The sequence below is a fragment of the Pogona vitticeps genome, chromosome 1 (genome assembly GCF_051106095.1).
Source record: "Pogona vitticeps strain Pit_001003342236 chromosome 1, PviZW2.1, whole genome shotgun sequence".
Classification (NCBI taxonomy): Eukaryota; Metazoa; Chordata; class Lepidosauria; order Squamata; family Agamidae; genus Pogona; species Pogona vitticeps.
Window position 1 is genome coordinate 45653307 of NC_135783.1, and position 19066 is coordinate 45672372.

The following is a 19066-nucleotide window of genomic DNA, read 5'->3' on the forward strand; positions in this document are numbered from 1 at the left end:
GAGCTTACTTCATACTATATCAATTTAGGTTTATTTTACATTTAAACAGAGTATTTTACTATTCATGTTTTGCTATCTAAAATTAAATGCTATAGCCTTGTATAAAGAATACAAAATCTTATCACTCCCTATGACCCTACTAGGTCTCTAAGATCTTCTGTGGAGCCCCTTCTCTTGGTCCAACACCTTTATTTTTAATCTTGACCATTGCCACCCAGAGTAGACTATCTGTTTAGATGGGCGGGGTATAAATCTAATAAAATAAATAAATACTTTTTTAAATTTTTGTAATATATATTTTAACTTTCTATTACTGTATTATTTTAATTGTTGTGAGATGCCTTTAGGTCCCCATGAGAGAAAGGTGACATATTAATCAATCGAACAAACAAACCAACAAACAATCAGTCAAACAAATCAAGTACGTACAGAAAAGTCTTCAACCTGGCTGCCAAAACAACTGGTATAGATTATATTACAGCAAGGCAAGTTCAAAAGCAAAGAAAGGTACCCAAGCAAACTTTCTCTACCTTGAGACAAGTTTTTTGCTATATAAACCAAACAAGCGACAGAGAAGCTCCTCCCTCTATTTTCCATAAAGGTGACAAATAAATGAACAGCGAGCTCCAAACTATGCCTTAGATACAGATGCATTACTCTTCCTCACAGTGACCTCTGATATGATAGGTATTGCCAGCATTATGAAACCACAGGGTACAAAGTATTTTCCTCTAAAAGAACCCCTCTGATCAATTTAGTAACCCTCAGAACAATGGAAATGTTTAATGAAGCCCAAACAAGGAGAAAATGTGGGTCCCAGTTGTCTTAGGTTTCAGTGTGTAGAGAAAAGCAGGATATTAAACAAACTTTGCTTTGAAGCAAAGCGTGCTGCTTGAACTGTAAAGGAAGTACAGTAAAGATCAGCAAGTGCAAGAACTACAAATGATTTCATTGACAGTGAAACCACAATGTCTATGATTAATAATGCCATGATCCATAAGGCTTTACCATTTAGGGACTACACAGGTACCTGTGCATATAATAAATGTCCTCATACAAACTGGCACAATCTTAATTGCCTGAAACTGGCAGTTGAGATTTTAAAAAAGTATGCATGCATCATTAACATTGACCAGTATGAAACAGAGTGCTAATAGAGCTGTGATCATTGCTAATCCCGGGTAAAAAAAAGGCATATAGTATACCTACATTGTGGCATAGGGTGCTGAGCTAAAACAACTACTGAACCTGAGAGGAAAGATACATGCAAATCACAGAACACCAGTGAAAGAATGAATATCCAGACAGTCACTTATGGCATCATAAATAAGACTAAAAATCAGGGTGGATTTGATTTAAATCAAATCTATTTAAATCACTGCAGGGTGGATAAAAATCAATGATTTAAAAAATAAAATAAAAAGCTTTACATTAGAATTTTTGATTTTTTTAATTTAAAAAAAATCATTGATTTTTATCTATCCTGCATTGATTTAAATCATGATTTAAATCAAATCCACCCTACTAAAAATAAACTACTACTACTATTAACAAGAAAGCAGACCGCTGAAGAATTGATGCCTTTGAATTGTGGTGCTGGAGGAGAGACTCTTGAGAATCCCCTGGACTGCAAGGAGAACAAACCTATCAATTCTAAAGGAAATCAACCCTGAGTGCTCACTGCAAGGACAGATCCTGAAGCTGAGGCTCCAATACTTTGGCCATCTCATGAGAAGAGAAGACTCCCTGGAAAAGACCTTGAAGTTAGGAAAGTGTGACGGCAAGAGGAGAAGGGAACGGCCGAGGATGAGATGGTTGGACAGTGTCTGCGAAGCAACCAACATGAATTTGAAACAACTCCGGGAGGCAGTGGAAGATAGGAGGGCCTGGCGTGCTCTGGTCCATGGGGTCACAAAGAGTCAGACACGACTAAACGACTAAACAACAACGACTATTAACAAGAAGAAGAAGAAGAAGAAGAAGAAGAAGAAGAAGAAGAAGAAGAAGAAGAAGAAGAAGAAGAAGAAGAAGAAGAAGAAGAAGCAGCAGCAGCAGCAGCAGCAGCAGCAGCAGCAGCAGCAGCAGCAGCAGCAGCAGCAGCAGCAGCAGCAGCAGCAGCAGCAGCAGCCATCAAGTCAATTCTGACTTATGGCAACCTTTGCCAAGGCTTGCTTGAGTACTCAGAAGTGAATTCCCAGTCTCTTCTTCGGGGGGGGGGGGGGCTGTGGGTTTGACTTACACAGACTGACTCTTCTCCCAGGAAGCACAATGAAGATCTGAACTCACAGACATTAGGTTTGTAGCCATGTACTCCAACTCACTGAGCTATCCAGCCAGCATAATTTAGATATCTATATTTTAAATCATTTTCAAATAGAAAAAGCAAATGTATATCAACATTTAAGATACAATTGAGTGTTGCAAAATAAAGTTAAGGTCTGAGGTTCATGGGAAAGGATTATGAGATCAGGATGGCAGATAACAGGAAGTATAACCATGACAGAATTTACTAAACTAGTACAACTGTAGAGATGCTGTTTGTCATTCTCTGGAAGTATAACATTAGCATTATTCATCCATATACTAAATTACATACCATAATAAATATTTCTAAAATTGTCAGTTGCATTTGATGACCGACTGGAGCACTGCCGGAGCACTGTTGCAGAAATAAATATTAAGGGGATAACACATTCTTATGTATTTGTCTAATTTTTCAATCTCATTTTTCAATTTGATTTTGTGAGTTAACCTTTCAATTAATACCACACTGCATTGAGATTTTCCAAATTTTTCCAATTTTTTAGCACTTCTAATAACAAAGAGGAACAGAAATACAAGATTTTTGAGGAGAAGCCTCTCATGCCTCCCTGGGAATAATAATAATAATAGAAGCAAAGCATCAGAGAATTTAATTGCTTTGTTTTTAAAATGACCTAAGAGAACATTAACTTCTTGTCAAGTATCAGTAAACTTTGGGCAAATAAACCACATCTAAAAGCGCAATCTTTTCCTTCATAGATTCTCTAACAATGAGAAATTGAATTTCTCATAATATATGAGAATTTAGTGCATACTGAGACACAGATTTCTATTTTTGCTGCGAATAACTCTGAGTTGACCCAACCTTACATTAAAAGAAAAAGAAATTATCAGGCTTAACATCATAACTGTTTTGAATATCAGCAATAAATAAATAAATAAACTGCCTGCCACATCATGGCTTTCACTGTTTCTTACTTGTCTAACTGGCAGCATGAACACACATCTTCTTTTAATGAATATTAAAGCTCTATCTGGATATAAAGGTGCCCAATGAACATTTTATTTATCATCAAAGACCCACAGAATCATAATGGCAATTAAGCAGAGTTCAGGCATTCTTATCAGATTGCACTGGATTGTGCTTATGAAAAATGAAAAAGAATCAGAAGATACTAAACTATTTTCTTCTTATAAAATTTCTCCATCATTGCCACAGATATATTTACTGATCATCCATTGTAAGAGATGAAAACTATGGGACTCTAAATACATTGAATCAATTTTAAGTATTTTAAAGCACACATTTTACCAGTACTCTTGCTAGTGCCCTCTATCAGCTTCAGCAACACTTCTGTGCTTGCCCTGTTTATTGATTACTTTTTCTCTGGACCTGGAGATCTATAAGAACTACAGTGGGGTCTTGACTTGAGAACTTAATCCGTATTGGAAGGCGGTTCTCAAGTCAAAAAGTTCTCAAGTCAAATCTGCATTTCCCATAGGAATGCATTGAAAACCATTTGATCCGTATCTGCTCTTTTCCGTCCATAGAAACTAATGGGAAGCTGCTATTCCGCCTTCGATCACTAGAGGGGGATATTTTGTTTCTTTTTTTCTTAGGTCAAGAAAGGTTCAGGGAAGGCAGGGAAAATACAGCCCAGGCAGTACCAGGCAGTCTGAAGACTGTCTCCCAATCCACTCTCTAAACGCTGGGAGGAGTGAGGAAGCAGACAGGCACTCTTTTCACTGGCCAACAGTTAACCGAAAGTTCAAATTTTGCACTTTCCCTGCCTCCCACGTGGTTTTTTTTCAGTTCTTAACTCAAATCTAAGTACTTAAGTCAAGTCAATATTTTCCTATGAGAGCGGTTCTTAAGTCAAAATGTTCTTAACTCAAGTCGTTCTTAAGTTAAGACCCCACTGTACTGTTAAGTGGCAACCATTTCCATTGGAGGCAAGGTGTACAAGGAGGGTGATGAAATTCAGCTTCAGGCATTCTTGGAGGATAGCAGTTACAGTACTTGGAATCGTTGAATTCTGGGTTCCAGCCTGCTTATAGAGCACGAACAGTCTTGACTGCCATGAACATTAGTACAAATCTGTCATTTCCATTCCATCTTGTGTGACTTTCAGTACCACTAACAGAGGATGCAATGTGAATTGGGATGTTGTTTTGGAGAGGATGAATTCTGATAAGAGGGACCACGTGCAGATAAGTGATTCTGGAATCTGGAAATGACGGAAAATACCTGCTTTTAGCCATAATAAAGTCAAGTGGACATTAAATAAGAGCTACCCTATAGCCACAGTACTATTAGCAGGATTTAAAATACCCAGGTGAAAACATTTTTATCTGCTTAATGGAGGTTACTTCCAAACACTCAGGCAGGAGGCTTTCATTTCCCGAACACCATTTCTCCATAACACAAATGATTAGTCTAAACATCCTGTCAGTAGTAGCATCAGTTACACAGTTGTTCTTCAAGGTGTTAAAGCAATAGTTCCTATTTTTAAGAGACTGTTCGTTTTAACTGAAATGGCCTGTTTTGTCTCATAGGCAGTTTGCCAGAAATCGTAAGCATGGCCACTCGATGTTGAGGTTTTGTACACCAATAGTTCCCAGAAAGATGGATGACAAACCATCAAGAATAGCATCCCAGATAAAGTTAAGGCACATTGAACCACCAAACTCCACAACTTTGTTCTCACAAAGTAACACATATTTCCAGATATATTTACTGCAAGGAAGCACACACAAGGCCCCACATTATATCAACATCTTCGTGTATAACGGAACAATGCTTGCTCAGCTTCTAACCACAGAATCCCCTTCTGAGATTTATTGATGATATTTTCATTATTGGGATTCATGGAAATAAGGCACAACTGATGCTTCACCAGAAATTCAATAACTTCCAACTCATCATCAGTGTCAACTTAAAAACCATTAAATGCAAAATGTCCACTTTCTAGACAAAACCGTTCAAATTTTACGAAGAATAGATAAGCATCATTTCAAAGCAGAAACCAACAGACAGCTACTCATATACAGTGGTGCCCTGCTTTACGATTGCCCCGTTTAATGACAAAACTGCATTACGATGAAGTTTTTGCGATCGCAAAACGATGTTTCCTATGGGGGAATTTCGCTTTGCGATGATTGGTTCCCTGCTTCGGGAACCGATTCTTTGCAAAACAACAATTTTCAAACATCTGATCGGCGGTTTCAAAATGGCCGCCGGATAAACAAAATGCCCCCCTGCTGTTTTCTGGGATGGATTCCTCGCTGCACAGGCAGCGAAAACAGCCGCCCTATGGAGGATCTTTGCTGGACGTTGAGTTTTTCTTTTCGCATTACGCTTCATAAACTTCATTTTTCTTTTCGCATTACGCTTGACGCTGATGATGAGTTGGAGATTTTAATGCGTTTCAAATGGGTTTCAATGCGTTTCAATGGGTTTTTTCTTTTTGCATTATGTTTTCGTTCTACAGCGATTTCGCTGGAACAAATTAACGTCGTAATGTGAGGCACCACTGTATATACAACTTCAACTTTTACCCAGAACACATTACAAAGCCAATTGTTTAAAGGCCCACCATATATATGATACAACCTGGTTTACTCAGCCCTGCCAAACAGAGATTCTCAACTTGGGGGCTTTATAAAAGGCATTACTCAGCCTGCAGTAAGAAATGAAAACATAACAAATCAACACTGCTAAAAACATCTATATAACAAACTGAGAACAAAGAACAAAATACCACTTAACTGTAATCTACAGTTCCCAACCAAAACCACTCAAATGTACCATTTGCAGATCAATAGCCTATCCTAGACAAGATTTCCTTTCCTCTTTTGGTGGGAGGCCTACATAGACAGATACTCAAACTGAAAGGAATCCTCATTAGCAATAAATGTAATAAACACATGAACAAAGCAAATCCAGTGAAAACCCTGACGTCAACTCTCCTCTCGTGTCTGCACTAAAAATATTATGAAAGAATCTAATATCACCTACAACATCAGGGTTTTTTTGTACATCTCATCTTCCAATGTGACATATAACATTTTCTGCCATCAAGACCCAATAATATTTTGTGTAAGACAAACAGGCCAACTGCTATATGGAAAAATAAATGGACACAAAACCAGTCATTATAAACACCAATATTCAGAAACCAGACAGAACAATTCAGCCTTCCTTGACACACTATCCCTAACATAAATTGTTATCCTTTAAAGCAGTGGTCCCCAACCTTGGGCCTCCAGATGTTCTTGGACTACAACCCCCAGAAGCCTTCACCACCACCTCTGCTGGGCAGGATTTCTGGGAGTTGAAGTCCAAAAACATCTGGAGGCCCAAGGTTGGGGACCACTGCTTTAAAGAACTTCAGAGAGATTCAAAAGGGAAACAGCTGATCAAGAACAGCAAAAAGTTCAAATGTATCTCTCTTGGCTTAGACAAAGACAGGGCTTCCTATCTCATTATCACTGAATAAGGATTAAATATTTCTTCCAACAGGGCTCTCATTAAACTTGTCATTTCAGTCTTCAATTAAAATAGCCACCGTCTTAAAAGCAGAAAGCAAGGCTTTAACACCTCCAAGGATAACTGACTCATGTAAGTAACCCCATTGTTGCCAGGATGTTTATGCAAACCAGAGTGTTAATTGTTATAATTGTCCTTTTCTTTATTGCATTTCATTTTGCCCTACTTTGATAACAATATTGAGCATACATATAAACCTGTGGGTTGAAAACTGTACTAAGGAGCATGTCAAATAATCTGTGTGGGATTGTATCAGATTTGACTTTCCTTCTCTGTTGTTGTTGCTTTTGTGTTGTTCCAACACAATCCAAAGAAATTTATTTTATTTATTTATTTATTTATTTATTTATTTAATTTATACCCTGCCTATCTGGTCAGTGAGGACCACTCTGAACATGTGAGTGCCAAAACATTTGCAACTGCAACAATTTTCTGAGAGAAGGGCTGACAGAATTGCAAGGGTGTCAATACTTTTGGCCATGACTGTATTTGTATAAGGGGGTTTGGAGAACTGAGCAAATTGCATAAACTAGAGAGCACAAGAGAGAAGCATTTTATTATCTTGGACTCTCAGTATGATACAGGGAGATTAACCCTTGAGGGCAGATGTGTTTCTTTTTGCAGAAAAGCAACTGTCCATTCAGTGGTCACAATCCAAAAACCAAAAAATTAAACAAACAAAAACCCTAAGCATTTTTCAGTGAGCATGAGCCAGACTGAGTCTCTTTATAGGAGAAAGATAACAAAGAAACCATATAAATATATAAAATAAATTTTAGAAGTTTGCCCTTGTTACGTGCTGTCAAGTTGTTTCCAAAAAATGACAAACCTGACAGGATTTATGAGGTATGTGAAATGTTCAAAAAATGGTTTACCATTGTCCTGTCCCGTCCCCCCCCCCCCCCGTGAGCTTCCATGACCAAGCAGGGATTTGAACACAAGTTTCCCAAGTTCTAGTACAACATGTATTCGCGAAGGCTTTCACGGCCGGGATCCAATGGTTGATATGGGTTTTTTGGGCTCTTTGGCCATGTTCTGAAGGTTGTTCTTCCTAATATTTCACCAGTTTTTGTGGCCAGCATCTTCAGAGGACAGACTCTGAGCTCTGGTGTAGTTTGCTTGGGAGTTGAGTATTTATGGCTGTGAGATAGGCTTTTGTCCTTTTCAGGAGATGGGTGATTAGTGTGTCTTGTTGTGGGTGTATTGTTGTGATAAGGAGGAGAGATTATCAGTCACTGTGATTGATGGGTGTCATTAGCTGGTCTTTTGTGTGTAGTGATCCCCAGTCCTTGTGGCTGGGTAGAGTTCGTTGACCTTTTGCACGCTGTATTTTTCAGAGCTGGGAGCCAAGTTGTGTTGAGTTTCAAACTTTCCTGTTTTTGTTGAAGTTCTAGTACAACGCTCCAGTAACCACACTGGCTCTCCTTATAGGTCCTGTACTCAAGAAATTACTCTTGAATCAAATCTTATCCCTTTTATGTTATTATTTGAGAGCAAAGAAAAAATGATTATTTTCAAATACACTATTTATCAAAACTCTTAAGTTTTTAGTCTTAGCCTTACAATTTGAAAACATAGGAAATCAGTGCATCCCCTGATATGCACTCTTAACTAACTGATAATGCTTATAAGCATCTCTCAAGGTTAAGTCAGGGAGGGAGGGAGGGAACAATAAGTTTCCTTTTGCATGAGAACTGGGTCGGCTCTATACCAGCCATTCCCAGCTAGATACCCTACAGGAGTGCAGAAAACTATAAACCTGCTATTCAGAGGCAGTGTGGCTAAGACTTCAAAACATCTGCAGGACATTGACGTTTGTGACTGTCTACATAGTATCTATATAAAGAGACTGGCCTCTTGTTTTCCCATATTTCCAACTGTTTCCAATCCTAATTAAATAATCATTAGAATGTTGTTAAACTACTTGTACACAAGTATTCACTGATACAGAAACAAGTGGGACAGCAACAAAGCTAATGAACTTAAATAAAAAGAAATCAGCACAACATTCAGTTTCAAAAATAAAAGACTGTCCTAAAGTGCAGTCTTGGTTTGTAAATCAATAAGTATATGGTCTGAAATCTGCCTTCAACAGAAAAATCACACTAAAAGACAATCTCAATTCTTAACCAGCTTAAGCAAGGAGGAATTTATACATCTACAATAACTACTAGATATTTAGTCTATAGGCTTCTTAGTTACTTCTCCAGTGTTTGGGATTTAATGTTGAAAATGACTGTGTTAGTTCTACCGTTCTGTGAGATAACTGAAAAAATTCATAATAGGCATTGTTCCAGTTGTGTACAGTGGAAGTGCTTCTCTCCCTAGCCTAAGATGCAACACTCCAAATAGTTTCTCTAGGCATATCTCTGTATTTTGATCTAACCAGGGCTAAAACATTACATTGGTCAACCCAAAAAAGTTGCCCTTGCCTTAACTAGGCTGTTTTTAAATAGAAAAAGATAATAGAAGTACTTTTTAAAACAACAGGTAGCAGATATCATTTTATAATGTTATCACCCCTCACCTGTAGGTAGAGCTTGGAAGTTTACTTTTTAAAAGAATGAATGCAATGATATGCTGAAGCTGTCTACAACTTAGCAACAGTTTTCTGTGAATCATTAATTTATATGTAGGGTTGGTTGATCCATATGAGACTTTACTTTATCAATTACATTTTAAATTGGGCAACAACCCTTTTTTTCTTTGAAAACCAGGCCCCCAATGGTTTAATTTAAGTTGTTCATTAGTTTAGACTTTAGCCAATTCTCCTGCTGGGTATTTCTCACAATTTTGAAACAATTGCATTTTAGATGTCACTGATCTCACAACTCCAAGTTCAATTCCACCTTTGAAACATTTTCAATCCACTATATTAGTCCATCTTCAGCATCAATTTTAATTTTGAAAATGTTAACACCTACTTCACATTTTAAGCAAAAGGTTCCCCCTGATGAATAAGTGAATGCCAACAAGTATACTTCGAAGATTCCAGAAATCCACAATTATTTTAGTTTTATAATTTACATGGGCCCAAATGCCACTCTGAGAAGACCACCCATCAACACCTTCAACTGTCAACAAAGTTGTTTTAAGTTGGCTATTATAATATTAGAAAAATAGAAGCTGTTGCTCAAGGAGATTGTAACATTCTTTTGTGTAAAGGGATACCTTAAGCCAAGGGAAGAACACATGTATACATAGGAATAATGAGTTTTGCCTTACAACTCCTGCAGTGAAGAAAACTGGACCAATTGATTTTTAGCAGACATTCTAATAATTACTACTATCTCATCTATTTATTTATAACAGGGTGGTCAACTAATGTAGTGTCTAAAGATTTTAACAGGCCACCTCAAATCACGGCTTTTTTAAAAAGGGAAAAGTGATACCTCAATTTACATAGGAGCAGATCCTATCATATCCAAAAGGATCTAGTCCCAGGTAACTTCTAGCACAGGATTTGGTCATTCCTCCCTCTTTTTAAAAACCTGGAATAATTAGAGAAAACTAAGGAAGATATTATGAGACGACAATAGTGCTACCAGCACTCTGAATATGGGCCAGAATGTGTGAATTTATCTTTTGCAATGTATGTGTATATATATGAATACACACACACACACACACAGAGAGAGAGAGAGAGAGAGAGAGAGAGAGAGAGAGAGAGAGAGAGAGAGAGAGAGGTGAGCAATACTTTTACTAGGATCAATTCTAGGTTCACAAAACTGTTGTCATTAATACACAATAGTACGCTGCTTGAACTAACCACCCTTGTGGCACAGCAGTTAAAACTGCTGTACTGCAGCCAAAACTGTGTTCACAATGTGGGGTTCAATCCCAGGTAGCCGGCTCAAGGTTGACTTAGCCTTCTATCCTTCTGAGGTCGGTAAAATTAGTACCCAGCTTGCTGGGGGGCAGGGAAGCAGTATGCAGCCTGCATAATTAACTTGTAAACCACCCAGAGAGTGCATTAAGCGCTATCAGGTGGTATATAAGCATCATGCTTTGCTTTTTTGCTTTAAATGATAGAATCACAGTTTTTTAAAAAAAAAATATTCTGAACAAAAGAATTAATTATATTTTATTCACCTTAATTTTATTCATCAAACATCATTTCAAGAAGAAAAACTCATTTAACTTTAGAATCGGAGAAATTTCACAAAAGAACAAGCTATTTAATAGAATGGGGCTACCAACGTAGATGGTTACTAACACTCGACTCCTGTTACATAAGAACATAAGAAGAGCCCTGATGGGCTAAGGGCCCATCTAGTCCAGCTTCCTGTATCTCACTGTTGCTTCCTAAATCTCGCTCCTGACACAGGAGCTATCTAATAAACTGTGCATATATAAAATGAGAGCTGGAGGAGGGTGGTCTGCTTCATTGCTCCTAAGAGAATTGCCTTGTACAAAATAAAGACAAGGTGTTAAGGAAATAATCTTTTTCTGAAATGCTCAAATGCAATATCCTGCCAGTTATATTCTAAGGCTATTCCTACTGCTATGCAACACTAAGTGGCCTTTTAAATATGATCACAATCTAGGCACACCGTGCAGTTGAAACAACAGAAGTTGAGAGATATTCATATATGTGAATTTATACCCACCCTTTCCTTTTAAAATTTGTAGTACTGTAATGCCACTATTTTCAGTATTGCTTCAATTAATTATCAAAGTGGTGGAATCCTGGGTAAAAATAAAAATTTCCACTATTAACTGAAATAAACCAGTGTATATATATATATATTTAAAAAAAAAACTAAAATAACTGTTGTCAATTTAAAAGCCACTGCAAACCAGTACTGTACTGGAACAGCCACTTTCACAAATTACATTTTAGAAACTCTGAGAAACATCTCAGAAGTAGAAATTTTAGTGGAAAGAGCAAGAGTCAATATTTCCACATTACAACCTATTTATTTAAGTGCATTCCTTTAGGCATTTCCCTTACAAAACTATGATGATGGGCAGAAAAAGCAATCTTTGGCAAGTACTACTTCTAAGCATAACATATTTTGATTGCATCACCAAGTAGAACAACTGTCTTTTCATATAAAAGACCAAATATTTTTTTCTTCTTGGAACAAATAGTAGTGTCAGGAAATTAAACCAAAGCACACTATTAATTGGAAACTTGTAAGAAGTTTCAAGACAAAAATAATAATATGAAAGTAAATGCCAAAAGTTTGCAACTGTGTTCTTACTCTCTGATAAGTCTACAAAACTCTCTACACACATTACATTCTGCACATGAAGGTAGGAGTCTACATTGCAAAACATTGCACTTTGTCTTAAGAAAAGTGCTCACTTCTGACAACCAAACTGTTAAAAATATAAGGAGAGGGAGTGAATAACTTAATTGCAAGTGAAAGGTATGTCTTTTAGGTGAACACATTCATTTCCCTTGAGTAAGTTCTCAAGTTGGTGTTTGTACTGACAGATAATGCAATACAGCGGCTTTTCACCTTGTGAAAAATTCCAGATTATCAAAAATTGTTTTCTACCTCAGATCTTGGTCTGGCAAGCTTGCCAGTCTTAAAACACTGGCAGGTATGCCAGGTATGCCATGTAGCACATGAAAAACATGTTTATATATTCAATCTGTGCTATTCTGGGGTTTGGCTTGGCTTTAAAACAGGCACAGACTTGCAATGAGCATGTGCCAAGGTAGGCTGTCCTCTGTTTTAACTCCCCAAAAACATTATATATAGACAAATCCATTGTCTTGCTCAAGCCTCAGAATGGCCAGACATTTAAGATGTCTGGTCAGACTTAAAAATGCTTTCTCCCCATACCATCCCAAAGTATGTGTCTTCAGAGATTTGTACTACTGATGACCAAGACTTGCTTTGAATATCTTCAAAGCAAAACTTGTGTAGATAGCAGGCGTGTAGGTTGTTGATGCTTTACTACCAGCATACTTTGGTTCAGTTGAAGGTGACATTCAATCAACAAAAATGTCAGGTAACAAGTACTGTGTTTCCCCCAAAATTAGACAGGGTCATATTAATTTTTGCTCCAAAATGCATTAGGGCTTATTCTCAGGGGAAGTTTTAGTTTCTTCATGTATAACAATCTATATTTATTCAAATACAGTCATGTCATCTTCTTCTGGTTGCTGCACAATGGTGGAGGGCGGGTTTTCACTTAACCAGGACTTATTTTGGGGGCAGGGCTTATATTATGAGCATCCTGAAAAATCATACTAGGACTTATTTTCAAGTTAGGTCTTATTTTTGGGAAAACAGGGTAGTTTAGATCAGAGCCCTACATTACAATAAAAAAAACCTAAGATCCCATTCAGTGCGGGAGGACTTCCTTATTTACTGCAGCGCTAACAAGCAATAGAAAAAGAGATGCTGTGCTTAGTAAGAAACATGAGACATAACAAGCTGCATTTCATTCTCTTTTCTACATCAGGGAGTAAATTTAGAACAGAAAGTTAACATGATGAAAAAAACTGAACAACAATAAAGAATGCATGCTATTAAGGTAGCAGTGGGTCAAAGTGGTTACTCAACTTGTGGTTGATGTGGATTTCTAAGTTTCTGAAAATAAAAACTAGCTGTCTACGTTTTATAACTATCTGAAAATATTTGACAACTTGCCACCATCATCAAAAAGAAGCATAAATAGAAAGCAACATAGTTATGTTCATTAAAAGTGTCTATAAAAATGGGAGTATAAACAAAAATACATCCAACAACTAATTACCAAAACAAAGCTGAAAAAAATAAATACAGTGGTGCCTCGTTTAACGATGTTAATTGGTTAAAAAAATTAACGATGTTAATTGGTTAAAAAAATAAGCGAAACACGGTTTCCCATTGAAATGCAATGAAAACCGGATAATCTGTTCCAATAGGAATGAATTGCCGTCCTTAAGCGAAAATCACCATAGGAAACATCACTAAGCAAAACGCAGTTCCCCAATTGAAATGCATTGAAACCTATTCAATGCATCTCAATGGGGGGAAAATACAACAAATTAAAAAAGAGTCAGAACAAAGTCAAATTTGATTAACAAAGGTTTATTAAGTGCACTTTATGATTTCAAACATTTTAAAGAGTAAACTTTAACTTTATAAATAACAGAAAAACATTTAAAAAACAGCAAACATGAGGCTGTTTAAACCATCATTAAGCGAAACAGGGGACCCAAAATTTAATCGCTATGCGAAGCATGGTCCCAACTATCACTAAGCGAAAATCGCCCATAGGGACCATCGTTAAACGAAGCATAAAAACACTCCGAAAAAGTCATCACTAAGCGATTTCCTCGTTAAATGAAGCAATCGCTAAGCGAGGCACCACTGTACAATAAATTCAGACTACCTCAGCTTTAGTTGACAATGCTCATAAATATGATAAATACAAGGAAAGGGGAAAAGGAGGAAAATAAGAAGAAAAACTCAAAACAACATTATCGAAAGCATATACAAAATATTTGAATATTTATTTATTTTATTTGGTTTGTGTTTCACCCTATTAGTGAAAATGCACTACTCTGGGCAGTTTACAGAGTAAGATATAATCCCCCAAATCTCTCACCCCCAGCACCACCCCATATAATACAATCTCCTCGAGATTCATTTAAAAAAACCTTTGTGTTTGAGGTGGTTGTTTTATTATATGGATCTTGAGGAGCCTAAATTTAAAAATTGATAAAAAGAACATTTGGGGATACGTCCTTAAAGACTGTCTTATAACTCCTGCCTTTACTAGTTTTCTAATGGGGGGGGCGGGACAAAGCCTGGCACACCTCAGTTGGAAGTTTGTTCCACAGAATAGAGGCAATCATGGAAAAAGCCCAGTACCTCATCACCTTTTTAGCTTCTTTTGGTGTGGCCACCTTTAACAATGTGAACTGATAGCTGGTTTCTGGGGCAGACATACATTCTGACAGGTATCAAGGTCTAAACTGTTAAGAGCTTTATAGGTTATAACCAGCACCCTGAATTTAGCACAGAAACAGATAGGGAGCCAATGTAGGTGAGCCAAGACTGGGGAAAAGTGACTGAATATACTAGTCCCAGAAATTAGTCTAGCCACCACATTGTGAACCTGCTGAAGTTTCCATATTGTTTTCACAGGCAGCCCTACGTAGAGCTTTGCAGGAGTATATTTTTGAGATTACCAAGCATGAACCAGTGTTATTCGGCATTTTTTATCCAGGTAGCGGCACAAATGGGCATCAACCAAACCTAATAAAAGGCACTCCTAGCCACAGCCAATATCTAAACCTCCATAATGAGTGCCTAGTCCAGGAGTATCCCCAAGCAGCAGACTTGATCTTTCAGGGAGAGTGTAACCCCATCCAGACCAGGTAAATTACCCCCTATCCAGTCTGACAATCCCCCTAACAGCAAAATCTCCATCTTATGTGGATTCAGTTTCAATTTACTGTTCCTCATCTAGTCCATTTTCAATGCCAGGAAACACTCAAGGACCTGAACAGCATCTTCTGCAGACAAGGCAAAAGAGAAATAGAGGTGTGTGTCACCAGCGTACTGGTGACTGCAAACTCTAGCTCTCCAAATGACTTCTCCTAGCAGCTAAAAAGCATTGGGGAGATAATTAATCCCTCTGGGACCCCATAATGGAAGTCCCAAGGAGTTGAGACAGCATCCCCAAGTTATACCATCTATGATCAGCTATCAAGGAAGAACTGGAACCAAAAAGCAAAGCCCCCAATCCTTAAACTCGATAGTGTTCCCAGAAGGATATCATGGTCAACAGTATCAAAGGCAGTAGAAAAATCCAGAAGCATCAACAGGGTTACACTGCTCCTGTCAGCCTCCCTTAGGAGATCATCTTGCAGAGCAACTAGTACTGTTTCCCTACAAATACAACTAACATGTTGAAATACAAATCACCAACTATAGATCTATAGTAGTTATCATTATAACAATACTAATACAGTAGTGCCTCGCTTAACGAGTGCCCCGTTTAACGACGAATCTGCATAGCGATGAGTTTTTTGTGATCGCAAAAGCGATCGCATTGCGATGTTTTATATGGCAAAACATCACTTTGCAATGATCGGTAAGCGTTTCGCTTACCGATTTTCGCATAGTGATGTTTTAAAAACAGCTGATTGGTGGTTCCAAAATGGCCGCCAGGAAAACTGTCCGCCCGCAGTGTTTTCGCGCCCTTTCCTTGCTTACCGGGCAGCGAAAATGGCAGCTAGATGGAGGATTTCCACATAGCGGTGAGTTTTCCCCCCATAGGAATGCATTAAATATATTTTAATGCGTTCCTATGGGGGGGGGTTCCCGCATAGCGACGAATCCGGATAGCAACAATGTTTTCGGCACTGATTTTCGTCACTATGCAGCGCACCACTGTAATCCGACCCAGGAACATAAAAGTTCAGCTATAATGTAAGCCATATAAAAAGAGAATTGTACATATAGCTATAAGTTTCTCCTGTTTCATAGTAACAATATGGTTTAGACTTCTCATAGCTCTTTCTCAGTAAAGCAGCAGGCAACATACTATTTAAAAGAGTGCAAATGTTTTAGATAGGAAATTTTAAAGTGAAGAAAACAATTAAAACTTTTACACTGAGACAAACAGAAAATTAAAACTAACCACATAAGCCATCAAACTGATAAAAACAATCCAGGAATTTAAAAGAGAATGAAATAAAAATTACTCCTAAAGAGTGTTTCAGTACAATTCTTTCTGTTCCACTAATTATGTCAAGTTTTACGTGATCAGACCAAAGTGTATTTAATCCAACATTCTGTTGTCAGTGACCAACCAGTTGCTTACTTACAGGACAGAAGTGGAAAATTACTTTTAAAAAGTGATCATTTTTCACTATTGCTCCCATAGCAAACGTGTGAACACAGACATATGTGAGCACATACATTACTACTGTTTTAAAATATTGAATTGTCCCCTCTTTTGTACTCTGTTCTGGGGTATTAGCAGGATGGATGAAAATCAGTGTTTTTTTTAAATCGAGTTTCAATTTTAAAAAAATCATTTTTTAAATTGTATTTAAATTGTCAAAAATATCCATTTTTATTTAAATTGTGATTTAAATTGATTGGATTTAAATTAAATCCACACTGGGTCTTAGGATATAGGATAGAATATAAATGTATTAAACAAAATACTTGCAACTTTAAAAAGAAGAACAATTTACTTTCTTATTTCCCTATAACAGAATAGCTATGTTTTAGTTATTTCTATCCTGATGCTGCTTCAACATCTACAAAACAGAGCACAAGCCAGTTCTCAATTGTATGATATATCTCTTTGCCTTTTAGTGAGATGACAATACTAAAGGTGTAAGATTTGAAAATAAATTTAAATGTAAAAAGTGAATGAAACCATCCTTCAGTCCATTATAATTCTGATGCAATGCATAAATATTAATTACTGAAAAAAGAAGTTAATTATAAGAAAGTTGCTATTTGTAATGAGTATGGAAAGCCCACAAGCAGGCCAGGAACATAGTAACAATATGGTTTATACTTCTCATAGCTATTTCTCAGTAAAGCAGCAGGCAACATACAGTATTTAAGAGTGCAAAAGAGTCCATGCTTCTTAGCAACTATGATGAAGGGTCATATTGCCTCTGATGTCAGATACAATACATGACTAGCAGCTATTAACTTTAGAAAATTGACCAAAACTTTAAGAGGTTCTGTTTTTCCTTGACTTTTGACATGTCAGTTATTCATTTGTCTTGTACTTTATAATGCAAAATGTAAGAAAGCGAAATCCTCCATGGATTTTAATATCCTGAGAAATCCAATGATATGGGAAGAAATTTTCAGTGTACCACATCCAGTTTGTCCCCAGATAAAGAGACATTTTATACAGAGAGATGGTATAATTTTATCAATAAATTCGGAAGTAAAGGTGTGCTAACATTAAAATTAATGTTTAAGTGTACTAATATGCCAAACTGCTCACTCTAGAAAATCTTTCCATCTTAGCATATTAGTAATGCAAAGTGAAATAAGACTGAAGTGATAATAAAGAGGACAGGAATCAAAATCTTTGGGGGGAATGTTGATATGATAAGACTAAGTAAAACAAGCATATGGGGGAGCAAATGGTACAAATGAAATTAATCATTCTTCAGAGCCTTCATGTAACACAACCATCCACTACAAAAGCCAAGAAAGTCCTGATTAAATGACTTATCAGTTTTAAAAGGCTTGCACAATAACATGCATTTAAATTATGTGATTTTCTTTATCACGTATTTAAAGGCTGGACAGCCATCTGTCAAGACAACTTGGGTACGGTACGTCTTTAAAGTCCCCAAGATCCTCTCTAATCTACTTCCTGGAATATATACACATCACTTAACTGCAAAGGCCATCTTCTTGAAGGTATAAGGGCTAAGGCATCACATTCTCTTAAACTATACATATATAATCATGTCTACTAACGTATGTCTAACACACACATCTCTAGTATTGTTTGTGGGATATTGGTGGGATATGAATTATTTAAAAACTCCACTGCACAAAAACTTTCCTGCTAAAAGAAATTTATGCTCATCACAGGTGACTAGGCTGAATAAGTATTCATAGAAACAGAACACTGTAGCCAGAAGGTTTAGCAGTAGTCAAATGCCAAATATAACTACATATCTCCTTCATTACCTTTATTAACATGTTTGTGACAAGCCCAACAAGTAAAATGCACCAATGTTTTCCTGACTGAATAACTTTTGTTAAAGTAACTGAGGAGGAGGTCCTCTTCACCTCAAGTATCCTCAAATTCTTCTTTGGAGAGTTCTGCAATCCTCCAGAGCAGGTTTTCAGTGTGGGGTTGCAGTGGAGAGATGGCCCGTCCCTCTGCATGAGCAGACTTCTGTTCACACATCACTGGTTCTACCCAAAGTTTCTTGTAGCACTTTAAGACTAATAAGCGTGTTATGGCATGATCATCTGTGAATTAATCAGGGCAGATTATAAATTCTACTCAAATATTTAACACTTGTTATAATTCGCATCATACACAGTGCACACATAATGGGCTCTTGGGCATGACTTCCCCTTATACAGAAGTGGAATTCAGCAAAAAGGGGAAGGCACAATCTTCTATCCTCACTTGCAAATCCCAGAATACCCCAAACCCAGCAATGGATGACTGGAAAGGCCTCTAGAATACAGTATGTCTTTACAGCAAGACAGAGGTGCATGATAGCAACCAAAACTAATGACACTTCCGCAAACATCTTAGATTTTGGCCACTGTTTGTATCTGTGTTTTTATATAT

General features: G+C 37.2%; 1 protein-coding gene across 2 annotated transcripts in view; it reads right to left on the reverse strand.

Moving 5' to 3' along the window:
* Positions 1-19066, reverse strand: part of ZFAND3 (zinc finger AN1-type containing 3) — a 151294-nt gene that overhangs the window by 130703 nt on the left and 1525 nt on the right. Inside the window, exon 2 of one of the 2 annotated variants that reach the window (XM_072991544.2) lies at positions 18550-18735. The exons of the other annotated variant lie outside the window; for it this stretch is intronic. The gene's annotated coding sequence lies outside the window, so the exon portion shown is untranslated. The remainder of the gene's footprint in view (positions 1-18549; positions 18736-19066) is intronic. 2 annotated transcript variants of the gene reach the window in all.